At 39.7% G+C, this 13,056-nt stretch overlaps 1 long non-coding RNA gene across 1 annotated transcript; it reads left to right on the top strand.

Moving 5' to 3' along the window:
• The first annotated feature begins 10,703 nt into the window (after window positions 1–10,703).
• Window positions 10,704–11,154, top strand: LOC145430915 (uncharacterized). Its single transcript, XR_013911257.1, has 2 exons — window positions 10,704–10,910; window positions 10,991–11,154. It is a non-coding gene; the product is annotated as an uncharacterized LOC145430915 (long non-coding RNA).
• The last annotated feature ends 1,902 nt before the right edge of the window (window positions 11,155–13,056 follow it).

Raw genomic sequence — 13,056 nt, 5'->3', positions numbered from 1 at the left:
TTACCAGTATGACCAGCTCACAGGCACTTTAATGAATGCAAGTACTCACTCTGCACAATCACACCACTGAAATGGCATTTGGAATGGTCCACTCTTTACTCTTTATCAGTGTTGGGAAGGTTACTTTTAAAATGTATTCCACTACAGATTACAGAATACATGCCCCAAAATGTATTTTGTAACGTATTCCATTACATTACTCAATGAGAGTAACGTATTCTGAATACTTTGGATTACTTAATGTATTATCATGCTTTTTACAACTACATGAATGTACTATTGCTGTGTGATTTATTACTATTACTGAAGGTTACTCGCCATACCAATACCAACTAGATGTTTAAATCTTAATATAAAATGAGTAACAAGGTGGACATTAGGTAAGGCTGCACAAAACTATTCTGCACGTATATAAAACAGGTCCGCGGCTCCAAACCGTAGTAAAGGGACCTCTGGCTAATACGTCGGGTTCTGTGTCGGGCTTATAGCCGAAAACTAGCTTTACTTTGTTGTTGTGTGGGTCAACTTTGCTAGCGAGAGAAAGAGAGAGGCGTTGAAAGGCTGCTCCAACTGAACTTCTTGTTTCGGAGGAAAACACGAACACAGTGTACAGTTGAGTCTTAATAGCTTACTTACAACTGGGCTACACTGCCCGTGAGGCTACATTCTTTAGGTCTATGCCTGTAACACTCTGCCTATTGCCTTTATATTAAATAATTTTTTGAACAATAATTTGAAAAACGATTCCTTCACGTCATTATGCGGGCCACAAATAGGTTAGAGGTTGAAACACAGGCATTGGAGCCTCTTAATGCGTGTTTTGTTTGGGTTTCCACCAGCGTGGAATTACCAAAAATAGAGATGGCATAGCCTAACATATGAAACAGGAAAAGACCGCCTTGTAATCCATTTATTTCAACAAAGTAACTGTATTCTGAATACCACCTTTTAAAATGGTAACTATAACAGAATACAGTTACTCATATTTTGTATTTTAAATACGTAACGCCGGTGTTCTGGGAATCCATCCTATCCGTTGTTTCTGCGCATGCGCACAACACGAAATTAAGTGGAGAACCCTACTACCTTTGTGAATGTGACATACAAGCATGCTAACAGCTAAAATTTAGTGGCAAATCATCCTACCTTTGTTAATCTGAGCTAGAAGCATATTTTCACAGCTAAAATTCAGTGGCGAACCATCCTACCTTTGTGAATAACAGCTAGAAACATACTCTGACAGGTAAAATGAAGTGCCAAACCATGTTACCTTTGTAAATGTTACCTACAACTTTGAGCTTAAACCTGTTCATCAGTAATTTAACACATAGCTGTGTCTTTTCCCCTGTCTTTTTACTAGCCCTTCATTTGGCACCTACTCAGAAACTTGTTTACACCACTTAGGATGCTGCAACAGAATCACAGACAGCTTAATGTTCCAGAGCCTAATTAAAAATCAGTCTATGACAGTGATCCGACTGCTCCCCAGGGACAAGGCTTCCTTCAAGATGTTTGTATGGGTTACTCGAACTCTTCATATTTTTCCAACAAATGTGTTCCTTGCCCTTACAGTGTACACACACAGCATCCTTTAATATGGACAAGTTCAATCCCCAAAGTCCACAATGTGTGCAAACAGAGATACTGCACTAAGACCAGCAGATGTCTGCACAGGCCAACCGCAAGAGCAAGATAACCAAGTTTCTCTATGATTTATATGGAAATCAGCACAAGACCTAGACTATGCAACAAAAATGGAATCTCGGTGCTGATATGAGATTTCAATTACTTTGTTTTTGTTAGGTAGGGCTCAATCACACTTTCCCTTTCTAGTGTTGGGACGAGAGAAATCATGAAAGGTAGAAATATCTCCCACCTTGTTTTATTCATTTCACCAGCCGTGTTTTTGCAAAGGGTGCTAATAGAGCAGCATGCTGCCTTTCAAACAAATGTTGCCTCTTTTATTTTAGTGTTAACTGCTTTCAAAGAGTTTGCTGTCTAAAGAATAAAGAAGAAACATTGTATTTTTTTCTTCCACTGAATGAGCTTTTTAAAACTCATTTGGCATCCAGATCCAAATGTGCCAGCGAGATTAATGGCGCTCAGTTAAACTTGGCTATTGTGGGTTTCAAAACAAGCTTGTTTATTTAATCTTCAGAGCGAACGGTAATAAACTAGGAGTCAGCTGACGTATCTTCTTCAACCTTGTGGCTGTAGTTTCAAGGCCAACATAAACTTTGATGCATCCTTTGAGACACACTGCTTCATTCCCAAAGGACTCGATGCATTAGATCATTAGGGGATTCTGATGAATGCTTTCAGAAAGCCAATTTACAAGACCAAAGGATTCTTGATAAAAGCTTGTGTCACAGCTGAGGTCAGCTGAGGCTGAGTGACAAATTAAAGGAAAGAAAAGACAGTCGTAAGAAGCATTATTATACAAATCACCTGTGTTTGACTGACCCAATGCAATCACACAATATTAGAAGACAGTTACAATGTAATGCATCCTGTTTAAGGGGTTGTTGACAGTGTTTAATGGAGTTTTCTTCTTTGGACAGTTCTAAAAAAGAGAGAAAGATGAAGACGCAGATGTTAGCTGTGAAAGTAGAGCCAACGGCCGTGTGGTTAGCATGTTGATTTCCTGTGTGTCTCCTGTCCAAGACCACAGATTTATCTACAGTGTTTTCATTTTTCCAACCTTCCATGTTTTATATTATCCACGAGTATGAGCTTTACTCTTTCTTTTCCTTTGTTGGCTTGAGAAACTACTCTTAGATAGATTGTTCAATTCAATTCAGTTTTATTTACTGTATAAAAATCACAACATTACAACATTATGTGTATCTGTGTGAGATTTAGGGTGATGTCATCCTGGAAGGTACCACTCCCATCAGTCTCGCTGTAACAGTCAGGTTCACATTTCCTTGAATTTGTCATCCATCCCTACGCCTTCTTGTCTTGTACATGAATGAATGTTCCTGCTGTTGATAAGAATGAATTTTAGAGAGCGAGGGGGAATGTTACATTTATGGAAATTCACAATGGATTTGTAGGTTCAGCCGGGGAAATATAAATCAGTCTTCAACTTCTTTTTCCTCTTAAATATTAAACAATTGTGACTCAAAATCCTGTTTCAAACACCTCCAGGCTATCAGTGATTAAACAGCTTGTTTTTGAAACCAGTGTAATAAGCATTTTTTAGCTGTTTTACCTATTTACTTTCTGCCACCTTTGGGGAATGGTATCATCACTCCATCTCAAGGCATGCCAAGACAGAGAAAGAATCCACGAGACAAAAATTAGCATGCGATTTCCACGGCACTGTGACTAAACTCACTTGGCTGAAGTAGTTGTGGATGTCTCTCATAAAATCTATATTACTTCTGGGCTTTGAGAAGATAACAGGTGGGATTTTGCGATGCAATTAGAATTTATCTAAGATGGTTTAGCCTCTCCTGTTGATGTGCCAGCCTACATAGAGGTTGCATCCTGTTATGTGAACATAAACTATTCCTGGCAGGAGGCCCACCATCATTCCTTGACTTCATGGAAACTATAGTCAGGCAAAACTGTGGCTCACACCAACTTTTATATCCTGGCTTCTAAGGGAATTGGCATAAATCAAACAGCCCGGAGCAATCGAATGTGGGCAGATGACACAGAATACAAAGCGAAGCACAAAACTGAAACATGTGAATAGACACCTTCACAGAACCATTACAGGACAATCATAGAGGAAATGTCAAAGCACCCGGGTTTGTAGGCGTACTCCATGATGAGGTGAATTTAAAATTAATTATTAGCCCAGTGGGGTTATTGACAGACACCACCTATATATTCATTTAACTATGTGAACAAAATGACTTTTCTCAGGCAACTTCCATTAATTTAGCTTAAATAAAACAGCATGCAGCAGGATTGCTAAGCTACATTTGAATCGATGAAAAGGAGCAACATAAAACATCTGTCTGTCTTTCTTTCTTTCTCTCTCTCTGACCCACTGCATAAACGAAAAAGGGCTGTTGACTACTTTTCAAAGCTGTATGTCAGCGAGTTTAGAGAAGACTTCGTGGCAGGTGCTGAGTTTCTCAGTAACTTGCCAGAGGTCTCAGAGCAAGACAATATCATCTTGGAGCTTGCCTTAACTCTGCAAAAACTGCAGGATGCATTGTCAAGTATGGAAAATGGTAAAGATCCAGGAATAGATGGCTTGCCTGTGGAATTTTATAAATCATACTGGTCTGTGTTGGCTGGTGATTTGTTGGAGGTTCTTAATGACAGTGTGGCTAGGTGAAAGCTCCCCTTAAGCTGTCGCAGAGCTGTGCTCACTCTTCTTCCCAAGAAGGGGGATCTTTATGAAATAAAGAACTGGAGACCAGTCAGCCTCTTGTGTGCTGACTATAAGATCATCTCAAAAGCACTGGCATGCAGGTTATAGAAAGTGATTGATCAAGTTGTGCATGCGGATCAATCCTATTGTATTCCTGGCAGATCAATAGGAAACAATGTAGCACTAATTCGGGATTATTTGGATGTCTCTAATTTATCGGGCTTGAACTTTGGTCTGATTTCCCTCGACCAAGAAAAGGCTTTTGATCGGGTGGAGCTCCAATATCTTTGGAATGTTTTGAAGGCTTTTGGTTTCTCCTCTGGTTTCATTGCCATGATTAAGACCCTCTATTGTGACATTGAAAGTGTTTTGAAGGTCAATGGTAGTTTAAGTGCTCCCTTTAATGTAAAGAGAGGTGTTCGACAAGGTTGTGCAATGTCTGTGTATGTTGTACTCTTTAAGCATTGAACCTTTATTATAACCTGCATGGGATAAAACTGAATGGCATTTCTTTACCTTTTCAACTTTCTGCATATGCGGATGATATTATTGTGGCTATAACGGGAGAGTCAGATGTACTTGCTTTAACACGACTCATTGAATGTTTTGGTAAAATTTCATCCTCTAAAGTTAATTGGAGTAAGAGTAAAGCTTTGTTAGTACGTAAATGGACAAGAGCAGGACCCAATTTACCTGATGACCTACAATGGACAAAAACTGGTTTAAAATATTTGGGTGTTTATTTAGGGGATAACATGGAGGTCATGAAAAATGGGGAAGGGTTTGTTGAACTGGTAGAGGGTAGGTTACAGAAATGGCATTGGCTTTTACCACGAATGTCTTACAGGGGTCGCGTACTTATTATTAATAATCTATCTATCGGCACCATCTATCAATTTTGGAACCTCCACCTAACCTGTTGGCCAAATTACAAACTATTATTTTGAACTTTTTTCGGGACAGGCTTCATTGGATACCTCAAAGCGTTTTGTTCCTGTCAAAGGAGGAAGGAGGGCAGGGTTTGATTCATCTCGAAAGTCGGAAAGCAGCTTTTAGGTTACAGTTTTTACAGAGTTTTTTGTATGGGGATCAAAATGTTTTGTGGAGGCAGGTTACAGAACACTTATTTTCTAAAGTTGGCAATTTGGGGTTTGGTAAGACTTTGTTTGCAATCACTCAAGGTATGGTGTAAAGTGTTTGTCACCTTTCTATGTTAGTGTGCTAAAGGCTTGGGGGCTGATGGAAACAGAACGACGGTGGAAGTCTACATCTTTGCATTGGCTTTAATGGAACCTATTCTCAAAGGGTCTCGTTTGGGTTCATCCTGGGATGATGCAGCAATGATGTCAGAGCTACTGAAGAGAAGGGGAGTTACAACGGTAAGGCTTTTGCTTGAACTTGCTGGAGCCAAAATGGAAGATGCTGTGTCCTTGGCAAGAAAACTTGAGGTTCGCTCTCTCCGAATTGTGGGCTTGATGTTGACAAGATTCAAGCAGGCACTCTCAGATGATGATAAAAGATTCCTGATAAAACGGACAGTTTCTTTGGCCTGTGCTATAGACAGCAGCTCAAGGACTTTGACAGCCCTGGTCCTTATTTGGAGAAGGAGAAGTACCGCTGGACACCACTGGATTCGGTGACTGGGAAGGTGTTGTATAAAAGCTGTGTTAAGGCAATAAACAAAACAAAGTTAAATGGTAAAACTGATACGCCTTGGAGAGAACATTTTAAGGTTGGTTTTGATGTGGGCCCTGTATGGGGGTCGCTGTACAAGCCACCATTGACCAAGAAAGCTGGTGATTTACAGTGGCGGATTTTACATGGTATCATTGCGGTAAATGCTTTTGTGTCCATAATTAAGCCTGGGTCTTCAGATGCATGTCCTTTTTGTTCAATGAGAGAAACTATTTTTCATTGTTTTACACAACAGTGTTTTATTTTTGGTTTTTCATATGACTAAGGGAAGAAGAAAAAGGGACTACTTTCTACAACTACTTGAGTAGAAAGTACAAGATTGATAATGGACGAAATACTGATTGTGTTGAGCTCTTCAAAAGTATGTCGAGAGCAAGAGTGATGTTAGAGTATAAATATTGTTTCAATATGAATGGACTGGATGTTTTTCAAAATCTTTGGGATTGTAAAGGTAGTCTGTTTACTTTAAATAACTCTGAACTTGTATTTAGCAATGTGTTGGTTTGAGCTGACTGTTTGTATGGTTCACTATTGAGTGAATAAATGTGTTTTTAAAAATCAAATCTTTCTTTCTTTCTTTCTTTCTTTCTTTCTTTCTTTCTTTCTTTCTTTCTTTCTTTCTTTCTTTCTTTCTTTCTTTCTTTCTTTCTTTCTTTCTTTCTTACTTACTTACTTACTTACTTACTTACTTACTTACTTACTTACTTACTTACTTACTTACCATAAAAGAATCAAAAACACGCCGCCGGTCAGTCTGCTAGTCTGAAGCTAAAGAAGACTTGTTGTGATATACTTTGATATGACAGCCTCTGGACCTTTCTGTGCCCTGTACCCTGTAACAGCCGCTGAGCACAGAAAAAGATGTGTGTGGTAAAACATACAGATTTGGATCTGATGTTTGTACCTCTCTGAATAAGCAGCTAGCTGTCCAAGCAGTCACATGGTGTATACAGCGAGGAACAGTGGGAAGATCAATACTAATTGAGTTCTCTGCATGAGCCATTTTTGATTCAATTAAAAAACGCTGATGGGAAGTTTTTGGTCTTTTTTTTCTTTGCTGTTATTGGTAAACTTGAGTAGACAATGATGATTCATTCACTCTTTTTAAGTGGCACTCGCCTCAAACCCCTGACGGGCAGTCAATAAATGAGGAAAGGCAGTGGTGAGAGCTATTAAAAACCCAATCACATAGTTCTGTAATGTAGTTAAATACATACACTGTGAGTTACATATTGCAAGGTACATATACAGTTATATCCATCCATGACATATATTGTAAATTTGCCTCACTACACCAATCCAGTCACCTAATCCCTGGCTGATCCTTGGACGGTCCTTAACCGTAACGAGATCCCCTGCCTGTGATGTGGTCATTATCACCTCGAATAGCAACACCCCAAACAGCATTTAGGAAAACTGGTGGTAATGCCTTGTGTATGCACCAGAAGGAGTAGTGACAAAGAAAGCTTCATTTAATGATTGTTAAACTGAATATTCATGCTTTTTAAATTTGCTCAGGGTTTCTACAATTATCGCAGAATCATAAAGCTTTCTGCAAAATACTTATATGGATATTTACATGCAGCAACTAGAGGTTGTGCACACAGAACAGGCAAGATAGAAGGCAGAAACTAGTGCTTGCTCTGTATGTGATTATTGATGATTAATGTTTCCGAACATGAAAGCATGAAACGATTAATCAACCACACTGCTAATGTTTTTCTACAAACAGTCAAATTCCTAAAGAGTCAGCCCCCCCACTGCCTCCAGCAAAAAAACCAACCTTTTCTTTGGAGAGATGAAACCAAAATGAAGAAGAAAGTTTGAGGAAGGAAAAGAAATGCTCATAATCCAAAGCGCATCACATCATCAGCCAAACAGCGCAGTGCTGAGTGTGTAATGGTATGGGTGTGTATTCCTGCCAACTGATTCAGTTCACTGCTGATTCAAGTAGCAGAATGAAATCTGAAGTGTATAGGTCTATCCTCCCTGCTTGGATTCAGACTAATCCTGCCAAAATGATTAGATGCTGCTTCACTGTGAAAAGGGATAATGCACTGCAAAAGCAACCCAATATACTAGCCATGGGTTGCTTTTGAATATCCAATTTCTCAAGGCAAAGAAATGGGATATTCTTCAATGGCCAACTCAGTCACTTGATCTCAGCCTAACAGAGCAGAGTTTCTAGTTACTAGAGATAAAACTGAATGCAGTGAGCACCTCAAACAGCAACAACCGAAAGTGGCTCAAGTGAAGGGATAGCAGAGCATCTCTGGGAGAGAAACATAGCATTCAGTGATGTCCATGAATTCTAGACTTTAGACAGTTATAGAGAGCAACAGATTTTCATCCAAATATTGAAATCAATCTTCTTACTTATAACAATGTTCATTTTTTCAGTTCATTGTGAGGCTTTGAATATGGGAGACCATTGATAACAATGTGTAATGTAATTCTAAAAGACTTCAAGCAATGCTTTTTTAACACTATCCCGGGCAATGATGAAATAGTCCAGCAATCAGTGTTTTCAGGTGGTGATGTAGTGTTAGAAATCTAACTTTCTGCTCTTTGAATATATACCATCAATGATGATTTATGAGTCACTGATAAGCTCAAAATATTACTCTGGTGTGGGAAAGTGTTAAATCACTTGAATTAAATGTGAAAGTCTGCACTTGAAGCAGATCTTGATGTTTGATTTAACTCTGGTGGTGTACAGGGGTGAAATTACAAAACATGTTTCATTGTTCAAGACCTTAATGACCCAGCTGTAATATATAGAGTGACTCTTGTGTCTCACGTTCGAGCTAAATTGCAGCACTTTAAAACCCAAGAAGTGAATTGCAGAGCTGTACAATACAGCGACAATGGATTACCTGTAGTGTCCAAACATACTGCTTACACAGTGGCTCTTGTAGGTCGTGTCAGGCAGATGACAGTGATGCCTGTGATTTCTGATGGCTGCTGATGAAATTAACTGATTGCAGTCCACCCCCAAGCATGTGTCTGTGTTTGTTTATGTGTGCCAGTGCAAATGTATTTTGCCTCAGGCTTGTTTCATTATGTGTGCATGAAAACATGACTGTTTGTTTACCCATTAAAAAGAGATAGACCACACTGTGACATATTCAAAACTCACCATTGGGGACTGTAAAGTAAACATATTCTTTGTTACTGAAGATAGAGACACAGTGGTAAGGAGAAGGAAATGATAGTGAACATCCCAGCAGCTCATTGCCTTTTTATGCTGCTTGAAATGCCAAAGGATAACTCTTAAGCCATTAGAAAGTCTAATGTTGAGTGCATGAATATCCTCTTCCCTCTTACTGAGAGATGCTGTCATTACCAGCATCATCATATCTATTCATCTTTACCCCTCATTATAATGAATGAAAAGAAGGAGTCTTTTTATGTTACGTTAAGCCCCACAATACCTTGCAGCTTCCATCAATTCCTTTCCTGAAGTGGGATCCACACGAGTTAATGGTATGCTGCAAGTGTCTCTGTAAAATAGCTAAGCATATTTAGCTACTTTATATATTCTATTAGAAGCACTTAAGCTATAACACAATCTGAAATACTCTAGTTTAGGTTATCTTCAAGTGCAAACAATTCCTTCCCTCGCTACTAAAATCCAAAGTATTGTGCTAAAGTCTCGACCCACTCCTCATTTCTTCATATTTTGCTTCCAAGGAGCCAGATTTTCTTTTCATTTGTTGGAGAAGTATTCAGCAATACTTCTCCAGGCATTCTGAAGGTCTTTTGTAGGTTTGGCTGCTTGTCACTCATTGTCAGTCCAGCTCTTTTACCGGACCATTTTCAGAGGAATGTTTGTTTTATTTAGTTATTTTTGCTTGTTAAGCCATTTAATACTGACTTATGAATCGCACAAAAAGGCAACAAACACAAGCAATAAACCAGTCTTGTTTCCACATGTAACAGACAACTTAGCAAAGAGCAAATTTTAAATTGCCTCTTCAGGCAGGTTGTTGCTGGTGTTCTGTTGCAAAATTACTTAATTTATTCCTATTTCTATAGTTAAGTAATACAAATGGCAAAGATAATGAAGTCTGACAGGCATAAAGTAGTAGTTAGTTATTAGCTGAAAACTTGTCATATAGTATCTCAACATGGTGTACAGTGTGTTCTAAAAATATTTGAGGAAACTGAAACGAGGACAAAAGTAGAAGTGGCAGGGGGCGCTGGTTGAATTCAACTACATGCCATATGGCTGGGAGTGGCCAACCTGGGTTTGAGTCCAACACATGGCCCTTTGCCGCATATCTTCCCCTCTCTCTTTCTCCCTCTGCTTTCTTGTTGTTTCTTTACAGTATCTGTCAATAAAAAACTGTAAAAGGTCAAAAAAAAGAAAAGAAGAAGTGGCAGGCTTAAAAAACTATCTACAGCAACTGAACAGTATCTGTGTCATGGTCTGCGGTGGGTGGCTGGAATTTCCATAAGGCTCCTGAACTGACCTGGGATCCGCCCCTGGGCAGGGCCAACTCCAGCTCCTGCACACCTGGAGCCTATTGCAGGCAATCAAGCCAGAGGGATTTAAACCACACATTTATGTTCATTCACTGCCAGTTTGTCATCAACACATGTTGGTAACAGGCCTTATACTTCAAGTTCTTGCTGTGCTCTATCTTGTTAACAAGACTCTCTTGTGCTGCAGTTGCTGTATTCACCTTGGCTCATGCTCCACCTCTGGACTCAGGATACCAAGCAATCATTTTGAAAATCTCTCTGTGCCTCACCTGCTTGCCCTCCTGCCATCACACTCCATCTGAAGCCCCGGATCTCAGGCCAGCCTTTCCACGCCACTCCGCTTCCCCTGGATTCTCATCACCCCCCTCTCAACACTCCATGTCCCCTACTGCAAGTAAGAATTGCTACTCTTACAACTGGCCACTTCAGAGCTGCCTCCACTACCTCCCTAACTCCTCTATCTTCTCTCTTAAGCGTGACTGTTCCCTGCTCAGCTCCACTCTGCATCTCAGGCCTCATTCCCTCGCCCTAGCCACGTTCCCAAGGCCACGCCTCGTCAAACTCCACGTCTTATTGTTTTTTTGTCTTTGCTACGTTTTCTTTTTTTGCACTTAAGCCTAATAAATTGTTACATCATCTGCTGTCTCTGCTCTGGGTTTCTGCACCTGAGTCCTGTTCAGTACAGGCCACTCGGCCCCCTGACAATCTGAAAGTCAAGTCCTTAAGAAATTGAAAAGAAATCCAGCAAAGGCCTGATACAGGAGCTAAGAGATGCATGCAGCCTGTCAGCTGATCCATTTAGTGTTTGCCAAACCCTTATTAGACTTCAATATATATGGAGGGAGGTTAGGAGAGAAGTAAAACCGTTAGTGTTGGGTAAGTTACTTTTAAATTAGTAACTTAGTTACATTACTAGTTCTATCAAAAGTAACTCAGTTACTTCAAGTTACTTGTTACTTTCAAAGTAACTAGTTACTAGGGAAAGTAACTTTGGTTTTACTCAGAATTCTCTTGTTAATGTGTTGCTTCTTTAACTGGATACCCAGCAAGATTGCCAGTCTTCTAGCTTGCTTACTTGCCACAAGTGCACTGTGCCACCTACCAATAGAAAGGAAAAAATAATCTGCATATTTCCACAAGAGAAATCCCACGCCTAGACCGCCATTGACCGCCGCCATGATTCTAGCCTACGTCATAGCGTCATGTGCGCTTTTTACATCCAACACGAAAACTGCAGTCGTGGTGCTTTCGATTGTACTCGGAACTCAAAAATTCTGCCTTCTGAATAGGAAGATGTAGGCAACACCAGACTGCAGATGAGCTGCTTACATGGCTGGAGTGGGACAAAAAGTTGGCCCAGGCATTTTTACTAGAGACTGGCCCACCATTATAGGAAAAATCATAAAGCCTTTGAATGAAAACAAACGCTGTTGTGACAGTGATGTACACTGTTTTGATGGTATATATGTATCAATCTATCAATCGTTTGTTGTAAGATTCAATTATTTTTTAAAAGCGAGACATTTTAAATGAGAATAAGAAAGAAAAGTACTTTGTGCCCCCTCTCCCTGTTAATGCCCTACCTGCCCCCCTGGCAACACTTTGCTAGACCCGCCCCTGCACAGTTACAAGCTGTCAGCTACATAGAAAAAGGATCCTGGTGTTATTTGTCTCTCAGAAACAGTTCATAACTTCCCTTCAACTCATTCATGTCACCCAAAAGGTAAACCTGTTTCTCCATCACAGCTCTGATTCAGTAAGGACATCTCCTGGTTTCATCTTCATGTTTCCCTCTCACCAGATAACCAAACCGACATCATGACCAGCAGCTTTTACAGCTGTGGCTCCAACAAACATCAGCTGATACTAGAAAGTAAGATTAAATAAATTCTAACAACAGCTGATCAAGCTTAAACATGCTGCTGTTGTTTAGCGCGACATCCGCTGGTTTCTTCTTTCTGGCGCAAAGTAGGCGATAAACAAACAAGAGAGAAAAGCCGATCAGCTGATCATTGATCAGTTTCACGATTGAAGTAGCAACAGGAGAGGGAGGGGGGAGAATGAGAGAAGAAGAGGCAGCTGTTCAGTCACACACTGTTCTTTACTTTAAATCCATCACAGTACAGCAAACTACCCTGTTTATCCTGCACTAACCTGCACACAGTTGATCTACCTCAGTTTGCTTTGCAGCATGTTTCACAATATGAAAAACTAGGTTCAAATTTACAGACTCAATATCTGAGTTAAAACCATGAGGACTTACATGTAAGCTTTACATTTCCAGTTTATCAACACGTCATTTGTCTTTATGTGACATACCCTGGTGATTAATATACAAACAGGACTACCTTTCATGTGTTTCTGTTTAGGCTCAAATCGGTTTCATGTTTGAAGGCTCTCAGTGATGTGAAACAATAACTCCCTGCAAATTTGTTAAACCAAAAGTAACTAGCTCATTTTGAAAATATAAGGAGTAGAAAGTACAGATATTTGTTTAAAAATTTAGGGAGTGAAAGTAAAAAGTTGTCAGAGAAAAACTA

This window comes from Astatotilapia calliptera, chromosome 9 (assembly GCF_964374335.1).
Source record: "Astatotilapia calliptera chromosome 9, fAstCal68.1, whole genome shotgun sequence".
In the NCBI taxonomy this organism is placed as follows: Eukaryota; Metazoa; Chordata; class Actinopteri; order Cichliformes; family Cichlidae; genus Astatotilapia; species Astatotilapia calliptera.
This window is presented reverse-complemented; position numbering and strand designations above follow the sequence as displayed.